The sequence below is a fragment of the Triticum dicoccoides genome, chromosome 3A (assembly GCF_002162155.2).
Source record: "Triticum dicoccoides isolate Atlit2015 ecotype Zavitan chromosome 3A, WEW_v2.0, whole genome shotgun sequence".
NCBI classification, from domain to species: Eukaryota; Viridiplantae; Streptophyta; class Magnoliopsida; order Poales; family Poaceae; genus Triticum; species Triticum dicoccoides.
In genome coordinates this window covers 678,854,224-678,872,708 of record NC_041384.1, presented here as the reverse complement: position 1 = coordinate 678,872,708, position 18,485 = coordinate 678,854,224, and the positions used below count along the sequence as shown (strand labels likewise).

General features: G+C 43.1%; 1 long non-coding RNA gene across 2 annotated transcripts; it reads right to left on the bottom strand.

Annotated features, from left to right (window-relative positions):
• Window positions 1–9,883: 9,883 nt before the first annotated feature.
• LOC119272789 lies at window positions 9,884–14,221 on the bottom strand. 2 transcript variants are annotated; one of them, XR_005134789.1, is made up of 3 exons: window positions 13,812–14,221; window positions 12,928–13,156; window positions 9,884–11,477 (listed from the first exon to the last, which is right to left on the bottom strand). It is a non-coding gene; the product is annotated as an uncharacterized LOC119272789 (long non-coding RNA). The 2 variants fall into 2 exon arrangements; XR_005134788.1 differs by having other exon boundaries at window positions 9,902–10,068.
• Window positions 14,222–18,485: the final 4,264 nt, after the last annotated feature.

Below are 18,485 nucleotides of genomic sequence, written 5' to 3'. Positions count from 1 at the left end.
AGCTCAAAAACGTGGTATTTCACCTTAGTTAGCTCATAAACGACCCATTTCAACTAAGTTAGCTCATAAATGACCCATTTCACCTAGGTTAGCTCATAAACGACCCATTTCACCTAGGTTAGCTCATAAACGACCCATTTCACCTAGGTTAGCTCATAAATGACCCATTTCACCTAGGTTAGCTCATAAACGATCCATTTCACCTAGGTTAGCTCATAAACGATCCATTTCACCTAACTTAGCTCCAAAATGATCCATTTCACCTAGGTTAGCTCATAAACGACCCATTTCACCTAGGTTAGCTCATAAACGACCCATTTGACCTAGGTTAGCTCATAAACGACCCATTTCACCTAGGTTAGCTCATAAACAACCTATTTCACCTAGGTTAGCTCATAAACGACCCATTTCACCTAGGTTAGCTCATAAATGATCCATTTCACCTAGGTTTGCTCATAAATGATCCATTTCACGTAACTTAGCTCATAAACGATCCATTTCACCTAAGATAGCTCATAAACGATCCATTTCACCTAGGTTAGCTAATAAACGATCCATTTCACCTAAGTTAGCTCATAAACGATCCATTTCAACTAATTTAGCTCATAAATGATCCAGTTCACCTAAGTTAGCTAATAAATGGCATATACTTCTTCTTCTAGTCTTCTTCTTCTTCTATTCTTTTTCTTCTAGTCTAATTCTTCTTCTAGTCTTCTTTTTCTAACTTTCTTATTTGTCATTTTGCATGTTTCATTCACTTCACGGAAGCCAGCTTCCTATGATGGATTGCTTGTTTTTTCCTGTGATGCACTTCTTGTATTCTGCTCGCTTGCTATGATGAAACTTTGCATATTGTGATATGTATGGATCGATGGAACTATGTGCAACCTACTATGTATGGATGGATGGATATATATGTGCTGGATATTTATTATGTTGGATATATATGTGCTGGATATTTATGTGATGGATATATATGTGTTGTGATATATTTGCTGTGATAATTGTTGGATATAAGAAAAACAGAATAAAAAAGAGGTAGTGCAGGCACTTTGCCGTCTGCGGCAGACGGCAAAGACCCCTTTGCTGTCGGTGGCAGACGGCAAAGGGGGCACGTGGCGCCCACCTGTGCTTCCTGAGGGATGGGCCATTTGGCAAATTTGCCTACCGTGGCGGACGACAAAGCTAAGCTGATGGCAAAGACTTTTCCTTTGCCGTCCGTCGTGGCAGACGGCAAAACACAGCGGGCGCTGACGCATTGCTGATGTCAACTGGCGGACGGCAAAGAGGCGCTCAAATTTGCCGTCCGCCAGGCCGCCGTTAGCCGCCTAACGGACTAACGCTGGCGGACGTCCAGTATTTTGCCGTCCTTCCTCTTTGCCGTCCGCCGCTGTAGGCAAAGGGCTCTTTGCCGTCCGCCATAAAAAGCAAACGGCAAAGGACCTGTTTGCCGACCCTGTCTTTGCCATCACTGTTTGCCGTCCGCCGCTGACGGCAAAGCTCTTTGTCGTCCGCCGTCCGTGCCTTTGCCGTCCGCCGTGGCAAATGGCAAAATACTGGATTCCTGTAGTGATAATGGTTAGAAGAATAATGCTCATATTCATAGCCCTTAGCCCTTCCCTGCGAAACAGAGTTGTTAGCACGATGATATTCATATGAGGAATTTGATCGTATTGAGGAATTTGATCCACGTGAGGAATTTGGTCCGTATGAGGACTTGGATCCATAAGAAGAATTTGGTCCAAATGAAGAATTTGATCTGGCGTTCCTATTCTTCACAGGTGGTGTCATGAGGACATTCACCTGAAGACTTTCAAGGCACCGTTTGGAACCCAGATTTTCTTCATAGGGGAACCGTTCCTGCAGTTAGTACCAACATATCTAGCAAATACTTCACCATTCTGATTTTTGAACAGTTTATAGTTGGAGTCAAATAACTCATCAGAAGAATGAGGAGATTCACATGTAAAGCCAGATAGATTAGATGGATCAACTTGAGGTCCCTTTGCGGCAACCCATGAGGTTTTGGGGTACTGTTCAGGCTTCCAATATGTACCATCAGCATTGAGTTTCCTCTCAAAGGCAATACCCTCTTTCCTACGGTTCTTGTTGAGGCTCTGCTTTTTAAGCACATCACAGAGAGTCTGATGCCCTTTGAGGCTTTTGTACATGCCTTTCATGTACAATTCCTTCAGCCCTGCATCATCAGTGATACTAGCAATGTCCTCAGATGAGGAATTAGTGATAGTAGAGGCAGGTGAAGAATTTGTAACATTAGAAGCATTTGAACATTCAGGTGAAGAATTAGCAGATTCTCGTTCAATGCACTTCAAACATGGAGGAACAAATTCTTCCCGAGTAGCGCTGATTTGTTGAGCTAGCAATGAATTGTGCTCCTTCTGAAGATCTTCATAACTCACTCTTAGCTTCTCAAGATTTTGCTTTCTTTGAATCAATTCATAAGAAAGCTTCTCATGATCAGATAAGAGAGTGTTATGATGACTTTGAAGATTGTAAAACCTAGTCTGAAGTCTCTGAAGATTTTCAGTCAAGGTTTTAGTGCGATCCATTTCTTCACCCAACATATCATCGCTCTTATTTAGCATGTATTGAACTTTTTCCAAAGCTCTTTGTTGTTTAGTGGCAAGGGAAGCAAGTTTGACGTAACTAGGTCCAAATTTATCACCAGATTCGTCATCACTGGACTCAGATAGGTAGCTTTCAGTTACCTCAGCACTTTCTGCCATAAGGCATGGAGTAGAGGATGATGATTCTGGTTCAAATGTCATCAATTTGAGAGATTCCTTGAAATCCTCAAACCAAGGATCATGACGAGTTCGATGACCTTCATAGACCTCAGAGAGATGGTCCCAGATAAGCTTCGCATGATCGAGATGCATGATATTTCTGAACTGATTTTGAGACAGACAGGAGCAGATGACGTCCTTCGTCGTGAGGTTGAGAAGGGTCAACTTGCGAATGTCATCAGCTTCCGCCATCTTGCACAGATCGGTAAGACCAATCTCAGTGACAGTCCACAGCTCATTGTTCATAGCCATGAGGCGCTTCCTCATCATGGCATTCCACTTGGGATAATCGTGACCGTCGAAGATGGGGCATGTCACTTTCTTCATACCTACGGTCGACATAACTAAAACTCCAGGCGGTTAAACCAAAATCACACAGAACAAGGGAGTACCACACTCTGATACCAATTGAAAGTGTGTTATATCGACTAGAGGGGGGGGGTGAATAGGCAATTTTTATGAATTCTTCACTGAGGAATTTGCCGGTGAGGAAATTCCTTAGCGAAGAATTACTAGCAGCGGAATAAGTACTCAAAAGTAAACATAATAGAACACAAGCATGGTCATCATGATGAAATGAAGACAAGCATAGCGTACAGAAAGCGTAATCACAGGATAACACAGGATGAAGACAAACAGACTGAAGAAATTGAACTGGGGAAATTGGGAAAGTCTTCAGTCAAAGTCTTCAAACACAGATATGAACAAGTGCACAACACAGTTATGAGGAAATGAAAGAGTTGAGGAAATAGAACTAGTATGCTTGGTGAAGACAATGATTTGGTAGACCAGTTGCAATTGCTGTCTCAGTTGTACATCTGGTTGGAGCGGCTAGGTATTTAAACCTGAGGACACACAGTCCCGGACACACAGTCCTCACCGTATTCTCCTTGAGCTAAGGTCACACAGACCTCGCCCAATCACTCGTGGTAAGTCTTCAGGTGACTTCTGAACCTTCACAAACTCGGTCACTCGGCGATCCACAATTTCCTCTTGGATGCTCTAGACCATGACGTCTAACCGTCTAGAAGAAGCACAGTCTTCAAAGGTAACAAGCGTTGGATCCACGCAGGATCAATCTCTTCAGTGATGCTCAATGACTTTGGGTTTGTAGGTGTTTGGGTTTGGGTGTTTCCTCACTCGATGATTTTCGCTCAAAGTCCTTGGAGGATGGGATGCTCTCAAATGACAAGTGTCAGTTTCTCTCGGAGCAGCCAACCAGCTAGTGGTTGTAGGGGGCGGCTATTTATAGCCTAGGGAGCAGCCCGACATGATAAGACATAAATTCCCTTCAATGATATGACCGTTAGGTGGATAAGATATTTTGGGACAGCTGGCGCATAGCACAGCAACGGTCGGAAATTTGAGTATCAAATTCCTTAGGGCTATCATGTTGCTCACTGTGTAGGCAATCCGCACTGGCGAATTCCTAACTCCTCAGTTAGAACAAATTCCTCAGAGACCATAAGAACTTCGTCTCTGTCACTGAAGAATATGACTGAACTGTATGAGGTTTCCAATTGCTTCACTCGAAGGGATTGGTAGGTGTAGGATTTTGAGTTGAGCATCACATGGAAATTTTTTCTTAGTATTTCCTCGACCCCCTTTAACAGTACGGTGTTTCCTATGACTCAAGAAAGAGAAAATGAAACTACGTAAACAAAAGTCTTCACGCTTCATGTTCCTCGAATGAATACCAAGTCTTCAAGGTCACACCAATTTCTTCACTTTCAAAGTCTTCAGCAATCCAAAGTCTTCAGTCGAAGAACTTCATTTTTAGGGGTCGACTTTCTCTGTAAATATCAAACTCCTCATAGACTTATAGTCCTGTGTACACTCATAAACACATTAGTCCCTTAACCTATAAGTCTTCAATACACCAAAATCACTAAGGGGCACTAGATGCACTTACACGAACCACGCAGACGCATTGCCCCAACTCTTCTTCCGTTGTACGGCACTGCGCATCTAGTGGCAATGAGCCGTGATCTATCTCCCATAGCATGTTCCTGGTTGATCTACATGTAGGAAATTTTAATTTGCGGTCGATGCACCCTACTGTAGAACCCAACGCACGGTAGACGTCAGGAAATTCCTATGAACTATTTCCTTGTTATTGAACCATTTGATATCTGGAGCTTTGATTATATGAGATCTTTTCCTTCCTCTAATGGTAATACTCATATTTTAGTCGATGTTGATTATGTTACTAAGTGGGTGGTAGCTATTCGAACTAGTAGTGTTGATCACAACACTTCTATTGAAATGCTAAAGAAATTACTTTTCTGAGGTTTGGAGTACCTAGATATTTATTGACCGATGGTGGTTCATACTTTATTCATGGTGCATTCCATAAAACTTTAGCCAAATATGATGTAACACATGGAATTGCATCACCTTATAATCTTCAATCTACTGGGCAAGTTGAATTGAGCAACAGGGAAATAAAATTAATCATGCAAAAGACTATCAATCGATCTAGAAAAAATTGGTCTAAGAAAATTGATGATGCATTGTGGGCATACAGAACTGCTTATAAGAATCATGTGGGTATGTCCCCGTATAAGATGGTTTATGAAAAAACATGTCGCTTACTTATACGTATCCGTTGTATCTACTTTTCCAAACACTTTTGCCCTTGTTTTGGACTGTAACTTCCATGATTTGAATGGAACTAACCCGGACTGACGTTGTTTTCAGCAGAATTGCCATGGTGTTATTTTTGTGCAGAAATAAAAGTTCTCGGAATGACCTGAAAATCAACGGAGAATTATTTTGGAATATAAAAAAAATACTGGAAGAAGAATCCACGTCAGGGGGACCTCCACCTGTCCACGAGGGCGGGGGACGCGCCTGCCCCCTGGGCGCGCCCCCTGCCTCGTGGGCCCCCTGACGCTCCACCGACCTCAACTCCAACTCCATATATTCGTGTTCGGGGAGAAAAAAAATCAGAGAGAAAGTTTCATCGCGTTTTACGATACGGAGCCGCCGCCAAGCCCTAAAACCTCTCGGGAGGGCTGATCTGGAGTCCGTTCAGGGCTCCGGAGAGGGGAATCCGTCGCCATCGTCATCATCAACCATCCTCCATCACCAATTTCATGATGCTCACCGCCGTGCGTGAGTAATTCCATCATAGGCTTGCTGGACGGTGATGGGTTGGATGAGATTTATCATGTAATCGAGTTAGTTTTGTTAGGGTTTGATCCCTAGTATCCACTATGTTCTGAGATTGATGTTGCTATGACTTTGCTATGCTTAATGCTTGTCACTAGGGCCCGAGTGCCATGATTTCAGATCTGAACCTATTATGTTTTCATGAATATATGTGAGTTCTTGATCCTATCTTGCAAGTCTATAGTCACCTACTATGTGTTATGATCCGGCAACCCCGAAGTGACAATAATTGGGACCACTCCCGGTGATGACCGTAGTTTGAGGAGTGTCGGTGTCAAAACCGGCGGATCTCGGGTAGGGGGTCCCGAACTGTGCGTCTAAGGCGGATGGCAACAGGAGGCGGGGGACACGATGTTTACCCAGGTTCGGGCCCTCTCGATGGAGGTAATACCCTACTTCCTGCTTGATTGATCTTGATGATATGAGTATTACAAGAGTTGATCTACCACGAGATCGTAGAGGCTAAACCCTAGAAGCTAGCCTATGGTATGATTGTTCTTGTCCTACGGACTAAACCCTCCGGTTTATATAGACACCAGAGGGGGCTAGGGTTACACAGAGTCGGTTACAAGGGAGGAGATCTACATATCCATATTGCCAAGCTTGCCTTCCACGCCAAGGAGAGTCCCATCCGGACACAAGACGAAGTCTTCAATCTTGTATCTTCATAGTCCAACAGCCCGGCCAAAGGATACAGTACGGCTGTCCGGAGACCCCCTAATCCAGGACTCCCTCAGTATCCCCTGAACCAGGCTTCAATGACGATGAGTCCGGCGCGCAAATTGTCTTCGGCATTGCAAGGCGGGTTCCTCCTCCGAATACTCCATAGAAGATTTTGAACACAAGGATAGTGTCCGGCTCTGCAAAACAAATTCCACATACCATCGTAGAGAGAATAATATTTCCACAAATCCAATCTGCCGACCGTTTTTCATAATGTGACGTATTGCCATGGTCTGGCCATGACGGACCGTCTTTCTCAATCGGCCTGCCACTGCATGTTTTGCAAGGCGATTTTATTGGCACGTCTTGTCGAAGCAGAGATCATGTCCCCCTCCTTACGGGATTCTCATCAATATGGATGTGGGTAACCCCATCGTGCCCGTTGGTATGACTCCTCGATTTTAGGCAAGTCCCAAACGGCCACGCGGAGGACGCTTGATATTCATCCCCTTTATAAAGAGGCCAAGGCCTGTCCTTTTTCTTCTTGCACTCAATCGAATCCTTCCCCCCACCTCGAGTCCCAACACCCAAGGCTCAGGTCAGGCGCTTCGGACCTTCAACCATGTCCGGATCCAACCTTCAAGGTCGGTGGATGCCTTCCTCTATCACAGAGGAAGACATCAAGAAGCTAAGAGAGGCCAGGTATTTGACCGATGAAATCTCGCACAGGTTGCCTGCTTGAGGGCGGGTCATTCCCACTCCTGAACCCGGGGAGAGCGTTGTATTCATATCTCACTTCGTCCGATGGCTAGGCCTTGCTCTAGATCCCTTCATTAGGGGGCTCATGTTCTATTACGGGCTGGATTTCCATGACCTGGCCCCGGATTCCATCCTTCACATCTCGTCCACTACAAGAAATATGTCAACTTGTGACCCTCACTATTGGTCACTGAAAGGTCATTGATTTTTATTTGTGACCTTTTTTTGACCAAAAACAGATGGTCAAAAGCTGGCAGTCGTAAACTGAAATTAACGACCTTCTCTGTGAGAAGGTCGTGGAATTCCATGACCAAAACAAAAGGTCGTTGATTCTATGACCTTCTGTTTTGGTCGCTACCTCTCTGCCCAGGCCACGTTGGATCCGACGTGGCAATCTGACGTGGTAAAATTGAAGGAAATATGCCCTAGAGGCAATAATAAAGTTATTATTTATTTCCTTATTTCATGATAAATGTTTATTATTCATGCTAGAATTGTATTAACCGGAAACATAATACATGTGTGAATACATAGACAAACAGAGTGTCACTAGTATGCCTCTACTTGACTAGCTCGTTAATCAAAGATGATTATGTTTCCTAACCATAGACAAAGAGTTGTTATTTGATTAACGAGGTCACATCATTAGTTGAATGATCTGATTGACATGACCCATTCCATTAGCTTAGCACCCGATCGTTTAGTATGTTGCTATTGCTTTCTTCATGACTTATACATGTTCCTATAACTATGAGATTATGCAACTCCCGTTTGCCGGAGGAACACTTTGGGTGCTACCAAACGTCACAACAAAACTGAGTGATTATAAAGGAGCATTACAGGTGTCTCCAAAGGTAGATGTTGGGTTGGCGTATTTCGAGATTAGGATTTGTCACTTCGATTGTCGGAGAGGTATCTCTGGGCCCTCTCGGTAATGCACATCACATAAGCCTTGCAAGCATTGCAACTAATGAGTTAGTTGCGAGATGATGTATTACGGAACGAGTAAAGAGACTTGCCGATAACGAGATTGAACTAGGTATTGGATACCGACGATCGAATCTCGGGCAAGTAACATACCGATGACAAAGGGAACAACGTATGTTGTTATGTGGTCTAACCGATAAAGATCTTCGTAGAATATGTAGGAGCCAATATGGGCATCCAGGTCCCGCTATTGGTTATTGACCGGAGACGTTTCTCGGTCATGTCTACATTGTTCTCGAACCCGTAGGGTCCGCACGCTTAAGGTTTTGATGACAGTTATATTATGAGTTTATGAGTTTTGATGTACCGAAGGAGTTCAAGTCCCGGATGAGATCGGGGACATGACGAGGAGTCTCGAAATGGTCGAGACATAAAGATTGATATATAGGACGACTATATTCGGACATCGTAAAGGTTCCGAGTGATTCGGGTATTTTTCGGAGTACCGGGTAGTTACGGGAGAAGCAATGGGCCTTGATGGGCTTTAGTGGGAAGAGGAGAAAGGGCCAAGGGGCTGCTGCGCCCCCCTCCCCTTTGGTCCGAATTGGACTAGGGAAAAGGGGGCCGGCCACCTCTCCTTCTCCTCCACTTCCTTCTCCCTTCCTCCCCTCTTGATGGACTCCTACTAGGACTTGGAGTCCTAGTAGGACTCCCATCCTGGCCGCACCAATAGCCTTGGCCGGCCTCCTCCTCCTCCATCCTTTATATACTGAGGCAGGGGGCACCCCATAGACACACAAGTTGATCCTCGTGATCGTTCCTTAGCCGTGTGCGGTGCCCCCCTTCACCATATTCCACCTCGGTCATATTGTTGCAGTGCTTAGGCAAAGCCCTGCGACGGTAGAACATCAAGATCGTCACCATGCCGTCGTGCTGATGGAACTCCTCCCCGACGCTTTGCTGGATCGGAGCCCGGGGATCGTCATCAAGCTGTACGTGTGCTAAGAACTCGGAGGTGCCGGAGTAACGGTGCTTGGATCGGTCGGATCGGGAAGACATACGACTACTTCCTCTACGTTGCGTCAACGCTTCCGCAGTCGGTCTACGTGGGTACGTAGACAACACTCTCCCATCTTGTTGCTATACATCACCATGATCTTGCATGTGCGTAGGAAATTTTTGAAATTACTACGTTCCCCAACAAAAATTGCGACCAATTGAAAAGGTCATTGATAAGATTCAGCCCGGTCCGATTAGGTGTTTTACATGGGCCGAGCCCAACAATTCAGCCTTTTATTTATTTTTTCCTTGTTAATTCTGGTCGGCTTCATGGGCCAAGCCCAACATTGCAGCCTTTTTCATTGCTGGGCCATTGCTTGTTTAGTCCATTGATTTTCTAGTTTCGGCCATTATATATTGGAGCTGGTCCCACTTGTCAGCCAAGCCCCACATGTCATACTCTCATGCACCAGTCCCATGCATCAACTATTTCAACATTTCTCAGACTATTTTGATAAGTGGATCCCACTGGTCAGGTTTCCAATTTTCACACTTTTCTAATCACTATTTGAAACAAAACAGAACAAAAGTAATTTATCAAATAATAGTAAATCTGTTACAATGTCACAATCTCGACAGTCTATTACAGTCAAACAAAATAAACAAATCTCTTGCAAGTAAGGCATCACGGCTTTGCACTTGTTTCATGGCTTCACACTTCAAATTTGTCCTGGCGCTCCTGGAAATGAGTGAACACAAATTCTACCAGCATTAGTGTACTGTTGCTGAGGCCAGAACCAAACAAATGCAATGGCAACACTAATATAAGCAACATGGCTGATCCACCCAGTAGTCCTAAATTTGGACAGTATCATACAATACTAGAAAGGGCAAATAAAACAACAGACTTGCATAGGGAAATGTTTGCTTTTACATATCTTATACAATAATTTGTTTATGACAGGAATGCATCAGTTTGTACAATACTAGAAAGGGCAAATAAAACAACAGACTTGCATACGGCAAATAAAACACATTAACCCGCTGTTGTTCTACACTTCCACTACAGCACTCAAGCTCATGTTAGGCACTAACAATACTAACCTATAGGTACCAGCAAGGTATATTGGTACAAGTGCAGGTCATGCAAGGAACGTCACTGCAACACATTCACCTGAAGAAAAGTACAGTACTACTCAAATACCACGACCATCCATTCAAGACAACATCTACAATACTAGTAAGCCCACACAGACTAACATCACAAGGCATGAGAGAATAAAGGGAACCAAGACCTGATGATGATAGTGTCAACAATGATCTGATTGGGATAGTGTCACTCAGGTGGATAATCTATACACATTTTTAATCAAAAGAAACAGCTGCATGATTACAAAAACATAGTATTGTTCCTAAAGCACAAGAACATTAAGAAACCCCGAAACAAAACACTAAGCTATTAACACTAGAGGAGCAAGCATACTATCAAACTGAGGTGTCTCAATCTCAAGGGAATATTGAATTGCAAATTTCATTCTAGATTATCAAATAGTGATCATCCCTAACATGTTGTTTTTCATACAGCTAGCTGGGTCGCACTTGATTAAAGGGAAGGTGAGCCCAGGATAACATTCACAACTTCGGTTCAGTTCAATATCACCAAATGTATCAGTATACATGCAGCAATAGTATCCTCGAGCACAGCAAAAACAGAAGCTTGAACCATATAAGTCATAGCTCTGAAGAAAGAAAGAAAGAACATGTAGGTTCACCTAGCTAAGTATTCAGAGTTGAGAGCTAAGCAATTTGTTTGTTTATGCTGTAACTGACAGACCTAGTACGAGAAACAAGCATAGTGAAACAGAATTGACTGATTCAATGGCAAAACAAGCTAAGCTACTTATGATGCAATAGTAGGTGACCATCCAATCAATGATACACAGCAGGTGCAAATATAATATGATGTGAAGAAGAAGCTAGCTGGAGTGGTGGGGGATGAAACCAAAATTACAAAGCATAGTCGGACCTCACATCACCACAGTTTTATGGTTTTATAACCAACTAGAAACTATGCAGAGCAGAGCAGGTCAGACAGTAAAAGAATTATCAAGCGGAGCAAAGCTGCAGCGGGACCATCAAGTCATAGCCCTGAAGAAAGAAAGAACCAATAGGGTCAGGTACTTATTTGTTTAGAGTTGAGAGTTGAATAATCATCAGAAAACTAAAGATACTGCTCAGCCTACTAAATAACACATGATTCAGTCACACAATATAATTCTGACTATAATATAACAAGAGAACTAAAGATACTACATACTTAGAACTCAACTAACAAGTGAGAATGATCCAATCCGATGCAAACAACTGATTTTATTTGTTGATATTACTAAAGGAAGTGAATAAAACAATCTGCAACAAACAAGCTTTGATTTGCTGCTCCAAATAGAGGACCCTGGGATTGGGGTGCTGATCACATAAGTAAATAACAATGGATGACAAACAATCTGCACTTAATATCTCACACACACCAATCAGCACCAAAAAAGTAAAGGGTAAATAACAATCTCACACTATTATCACTAGTGCACAGTTCTTCATAGAAGAAACACTGCCTAATACAGACCTACCTAGGAAATTAAAACATTGTAGGAATAGGTATATCCATATATTTTGAAGATGAACGACAACAAATTGATATACTTACACACACGTGCAGTTTTAATTAATTAAATGAGCAGGCAACAAAGGCAATTGGAAATCTAGGGGCGGGAGGTAGTGAGAGCAATGCAAGATATACACTACTAGAGGGATCGTCAAGATGTAGGGGATGGAGGTGTCTCACTTGGTTTCAAAATAAGATGCACACAAAGACAATCACATAAATATAGCAGTGCATAGTACTGAGGAAAACGGGGACATCTCTTTGCCAACATGTATAATTCAGAGCAGCAATAGCGAGCAGAGGAAGATGAGAGGGAGATGGAGATGCTACCTGTCGTGATAATAATAATTAAAAGGAGAGAACCTATCAAATAAAGCACGCAATTTCATCTCAATCCGTTTGTGAAAAGGATCGTTCAAGCCTTCAGAATTCTTATTCTGAATTTTTTAAATCTACCCTCAGATAGGACAACTTGATGGGTCCTGATAAACCTAAACATATGGGATATATAACAGTTTATTTTTGCATATATATATATATATATATATATAACAGTTTGTACCCAAGTGGAGAATTAGCAGAGAGATAAATGGATGGGTTAAGTGTACAAGAGTGGTAGGCCTAAAATTCCCAAAATTAGACAGGGAAACGAAATGCTTGATGCATGCCACACTTGAGCACACCAGTAGTAAGAACACTCACAAACATAGTTCATTTTGACTGTCATTAGTACTCATACTTCATAATGCACAGCTAGAGATTAGGCATCATCAAATTAATAACGAGGTCCAATTACGCAGCAAGTTTACCATCCAACCAAACACCCTCTTACAAGAAGAAATGTATTCACTTCTTTAAAGTGTATTCGTAGTGCATAGGAATTTACAGAGCTCTCAAACAGAGCCAGCCGGAGTGGGAAGAGAATGTAGGATGAACCTTGCGAGCAGTGGAGCAGCGGCGGCAAATCTGGGTTGCACAGCGGCGCAACACCTCATAGAGGAAGTCATCGAGGACGTTATCGGCGTGGTACACGACAATCTTGAGGTCCACTTGCGGACGGCGGGGTCAGGCGGGCTGAGGTCACGGATGTCATGTTGATGCTGACGCTCTCCAGCGGCTCGATCACGTCCTTGTACACCTTGTCCTGCCCTTGCACAGACACCTCCTGCACCCACCCACACACAAATTCATTCATTCAGCAGCATCACCAAGTGTATGCATGCGTATGGAGCAGAGTAGAGGAGAGGATTCATGGAGGCGATTAGTTAAGTTCCAGCAATTATCATTTTGCAAATCAGCATTCTAAGACTTAAAAATAATAATGAACAACAGATCACCTTCTGTACACACGTAACCATAAAATTACAAGCATTACCAACCCACCAACCCTAGACACAAGGCAAGCATCATGCAAACTAATCAAACGATGACTGAATAATTCACTTCTCTTTTGTTGGGAAATCTAACTCACTTAACTTGCAGAAATACACCAGTAAAGTGAAAGTGCGTCAAGCATCATGAAGCAATCAGACAACGACCATGAGTCTAACCAAATTCAACTATGGATTATTTATTTATTTTTTGCGGATGAAATTCAACTATGGATTGGAACCCAAGGTGCCAAGATAACGCAGTGGGGATAGCCGCGAGTAGTCCAACCGTGCAAACTCACATTGAAACCCATCTATGACTACGAAGCCCTACGACGTCGTACCAAAACGAGCGGCTGCACGATGATCGATCCAAAAACTGGATCACACGCGCACTGCACCCAAATCGACCGAACTTAGAGAAGGAAGAGGGCAGGCAGGAGGGATCACCTCAGGGGGGCAGGGGAGGGGGCGGCGGGGCCGCCCTAGAGCTCGAGCTTGAGCTCCGTCATGCCGGGCTCGCGGGTGAGGTAGTGGAGGATGTAGGGGGCGGCGCGGATGACGGCGATGCAGCCCGCCATGATGCTGAGATGCAAGCGCAGCTCCTTGTACGCCGCCTCCTTTCTTGGCTTCCGGGTGCGGGGAGGGAATGGGGAGGGAGGTCGCTGTGGAGGTGGGGGCGGTGTTGGGTGTCGGCGACGGGATTGTTGCGGTGGATCTGCAGCCAGGGAGGAGAGGGGAGAGGAGCAGAGGTGGTGGCTGAGGCGAGGGGAGAGGTGGGCAGCAGAAGGAAGGGGAAGACGGGTTGTCGGCCGCGGGATCTGGGGGAGGCCGATGGCGGGATAGGGGATGGATCTGAGGTTGGGGCGGAGAGGGAGGAGGACTGCGGGTGCGGGTTAGGGTTTGGGTGGTTGGGCTGCGGTTGGGTGAGGGGGTAGGGGTTGCTGTTGGATCCAGAAGCATCCAACGGTGGTTGATGCATGATCCGCGTGATATGCCTATGGACCAATCAGAGCGCACCAAACAATTTGAAGATTTTTTGACCATATAAATTGGTCATGATTGATCGCATACAAGTTTTTCATTTCATTTTTCAATGCTAAAAATGAGTTTTTTTTGTTAAAGACCTATCAAATATTTGTTCAAATGATGTCATATTTTGCACAAGTTTACATTGTAGATTAGCAAACAACATTGACAAAGGAAGTTTTTATTTCTTTTGCATGAAAAAACAATTTTCCATTTTTTGAGTGCCCAAAATAAGTTTTTTTGTGAAGGACTTACCATATATTTGTTGCAAAATTGTACCAAATCAATTTTCTAAAATACTAGGCCATATATAATGCACAACTGACCAAATGGTTAGGTGTCAAAAGTTTTGATGCACCTCTCATGAAAAAGAAAAATTTCTGCTGATTCAGCAGAAAGCGGGTAAAATTTCTACTGTAGCTGCCTCATAGTTTGCTCTTTATTTTTTTTCCAAAAATCATTTCTAGGTACTTAACTATCTATTTAATCAGAGAAACATCAAAAGGTTTCCAAGATTCAACAACTAGCTAGGAACGGTCATTCCCGCCGTTTTGACCGCATTTTGAAACGGGCATAAAAAATTCAAAAAAAACTTAAAAAATTGGAAAACCTTCGCATTGTGTCATCATATGTGACTAAGTTTCTAGGAAAATAATAAACTTGTAATACGACAATTATATTTAAAAAGTGTTCTCAGAAACGAGCTATCATGCGTGAAGATTCATGGCTTTCAAGCCAAATGATCAATCTTATGGCCACATACATGGCATAGTTTGTTCAAATGACCTCATATGTGCACAAGGGTGCATCTTGGAATTCCAAACAATGTTGCCTAAGGGAGTTTTCATTTTCTTTGCACGGAAAATTCATTTTCCATTTTTCGAGTGCCCAAAATGAGGTTTTTTGTGAAGGAACTACCAAATAAATTTTGTAAAAATGGACCAAATTAATTTTCTAAAATACTAGGCCATGTTTAATGCACAATTGACACAATGGTTGTGTTGGGGAACATAGTAATTTCAAAAAAATCCTACGCACACGCAAGATCATGGTGATGCATAGCAACGAGAGGGGAGAGTGTTGTCCACGTACCCTCGTAGACCAAAAGCGGAAGTGTTAGCACAACACGGTTGATGTAGTCGTACGTCTTCACGATCTGACCGATCAAGTACCGAACGCACGACACCTCCGAGTTCAGCACATGTTCATCCCGATGGCGTCCCTCGAACTCCGATCCAGCCGAGTGTTGAGGGAGAGTTTCGTCAGCACGACGGCGTGGTGATGATGTTGATGTTATACCGACACAGGGCTTCGCCTAAGCACCGCTACAGTATTATCGAGGTGGACTATGGTGGAGGGGGGCACTGCACATGGCTAAAAGATCAAGCAGATCAATTGTCGTGTCTTTGGGGTGCCCCCCTGCCCCGGTATATAAAGGAGCAAGGGGGGAGGTGCGACCGACCAGGAGGGGGCGCGCCAGGAGGAGTCCTACTCCCACCGGGAGTAGGAATCCCTCCCTTTTCCTTGTTGGATTAGGAGAAGAGGGGGAAAGAGGTGGAGGAGAAGAAGGAAAGGGGGGGCGCCGCCCCCCTCTCCTTGTCCTATTCGGACTAGGGGGGAGGGGCGCGCAGCCCTTGCCCTGGCCGCCTCTCCTCTTCTCCACTAAGGCCCACTATGGCCCATTAACCCCCGGGGGGGTTCCGGTAACCCCTCCGGTACTCCGGTAAAATCCCGATTTCACCCGGAACACTTCCGATATCCAAACATAGGCTTTCAATATATCAATCTTCATGTCTCGACCATTTTGAGACTCCTCGTCATGTCCGTGATCACATCCGGGACTCCAAACATCCTTTGATACATATAAACATATAAACTCATAATATAACTGTCATCGAAACTTTAAGCGTGCGGACCCTACGGGTTCGAGAACTATGTAGACATGACCGAGACACGTCTCCGGTCAATAACCAATAGCGGAACCTGGATGCTCATATTGGCTCCCACATATTCTACAAAGATCTTTATCGGTCAGACCGCATAACAACATACGTTGTCCCTTTGTCATCGGCATGTTACTTGCCCGAGATTTGATCGTCGGTATATCAATACCTAGTTCAATCTCGTTACCGGCAAGTCTCTTTAGTCGTTCCGTAATACATCATCCCGCAACTAACTCGTTAGTTGCAATGCTTGCAAGGCTTAAGTGATGTGCATTACCGAGTGGGCCCAGAGATACCTCTCCGACAATCTTAGTGACAAATCCTAATCTCGAAATACGCCAACCCAACAAGTACCTTTGGAGACACCTGTAGAGAACCTTTATAATCACCCAGTTATGTTGTGGTGTTTGGTAGCACACAAAGTGTTCCTCTGGTAAACGGGAGTTGCATAATATCAGTCATAGGAACATGTATAAGTCATGAAGAAAGCAATAGCAACATACTAAACGATCAAGTGCTGAGCTAACGGAATTGGTCAAGTCAATCACATCATTCTCCTAATGATGTGATCCCGTTAATCAAATGACAACCCATGTGAATGGCTAGGAAACTTAACCATCTTTGATCAACGAGCTAGTCAAGTAGAGGCATACTAGTGACACTCTGTTTGTCTATGTATTCACACATGTATTATTTTTCTGGTTAATACAATTCTAGCATGAATAATAAACATTTATCAAGGGCATATTTCCTTCAGGTTGGGTATTAAAAGCCTTGATCCACCTCCGGTGAAAAAGACAAATTTCTGCCGATTCAGCAGGAAGCGGGTCAAATTTGAACTGTAGCTACCTCATAGTTTGCTCTTTATTTTTTCCAAAAATCATTTCTAGGTACATAACTATATATTTAATCAGAGAAACACAAAAAAATCCAAGATTCAACCACTATGTAGGAACGGTCATGCCCGCCGTTTTGACCGCATTTTGAAATGGGCATAAAAAATTCAAAAAAAATAAAAAATTGGAAAACCTTTGCATCGTGTCATCATATGTGACCAAGTTTCCAGGAAAAATAATAAACTTGTAATATGGCAATTATTTAAAAAAAGTGTTCTCAGAAATGAGCTATCATGTGTGAAGATTCATGGCTTTCAAGCCAAATGATCAATTTTATGGCCACATTCATGGAATATTTGTTCAAATGATCTCATATTGTGCAAAAGGGTGCATCTTGGAATTCCAAAAAAAATTCCTAAGGGAGTTTTCATTTTCTTTGCACGGGAAATTCATTTTCCATTTTTCGAGTGCCCGAAATGAGTTTTTTTGTGAAGGACCTACCATATATTTTTTGCAAAATTGGGACAAATCAATTTTCTAAAATACTAGGCCATATTTAATGCACAATTGACCAAATGGTTGGGTGTAAAAAGTTTTGATCCATCTCTCATGAAAAAGACAAATTCCCGGTGATTCAGCAGGAAGCGGGTCAAATTTGAACTGTAGCTACCTCGTAGTTTGCTATTTATTTTTTCCAAAAATCATTTATAGGTACATAAGTATCTATTTAATCAGAGAAACACAAAAAAATCCAAGATTCAACCACTAGCTAGGAACAGTCATTCCCGCCGTTTTGACCGCATTTTGAAACGGGCATAAAAAATTCAAAAAAATGAAAAAAATTGGGAAACTTTTGCATTGTGTCATTATATGTGGCCAAGTTCCCAGGAAAAATAACGAACTTGTAATACGGCAATTATTTTACAAAAGTGTTCTCAGAAACGAGCTATCACGTGTGGAGATCAATGGTTTGTTCAAATGATCTCATATTGTGCACAAGGGTGCATATTGGAATGGAAAACAATGTTGCCTAAGGAAGTTTTCATTTTCTTTGGACGAAAAAACCATTTTCCATTTTTCTAGTGCCCAAAAGGAGGTTTTTTTTGTGAAGGACCTCCCAAATAATTGTTGCAAAATTGGACCAAATCAATTTTATAAAATACTAGGACATATTTAATGCACAATTGACAAAATGGTTGGGTGTAAAAAGTTTTGATCCACCTCTCGTGAAAAAGACAAATTTTCGCCGATTCAGTTGGAAGCGGGTCCAATTTGAACTGCAGCTACCTCATAGTTTGCTATTTCTTTTTTCCAAA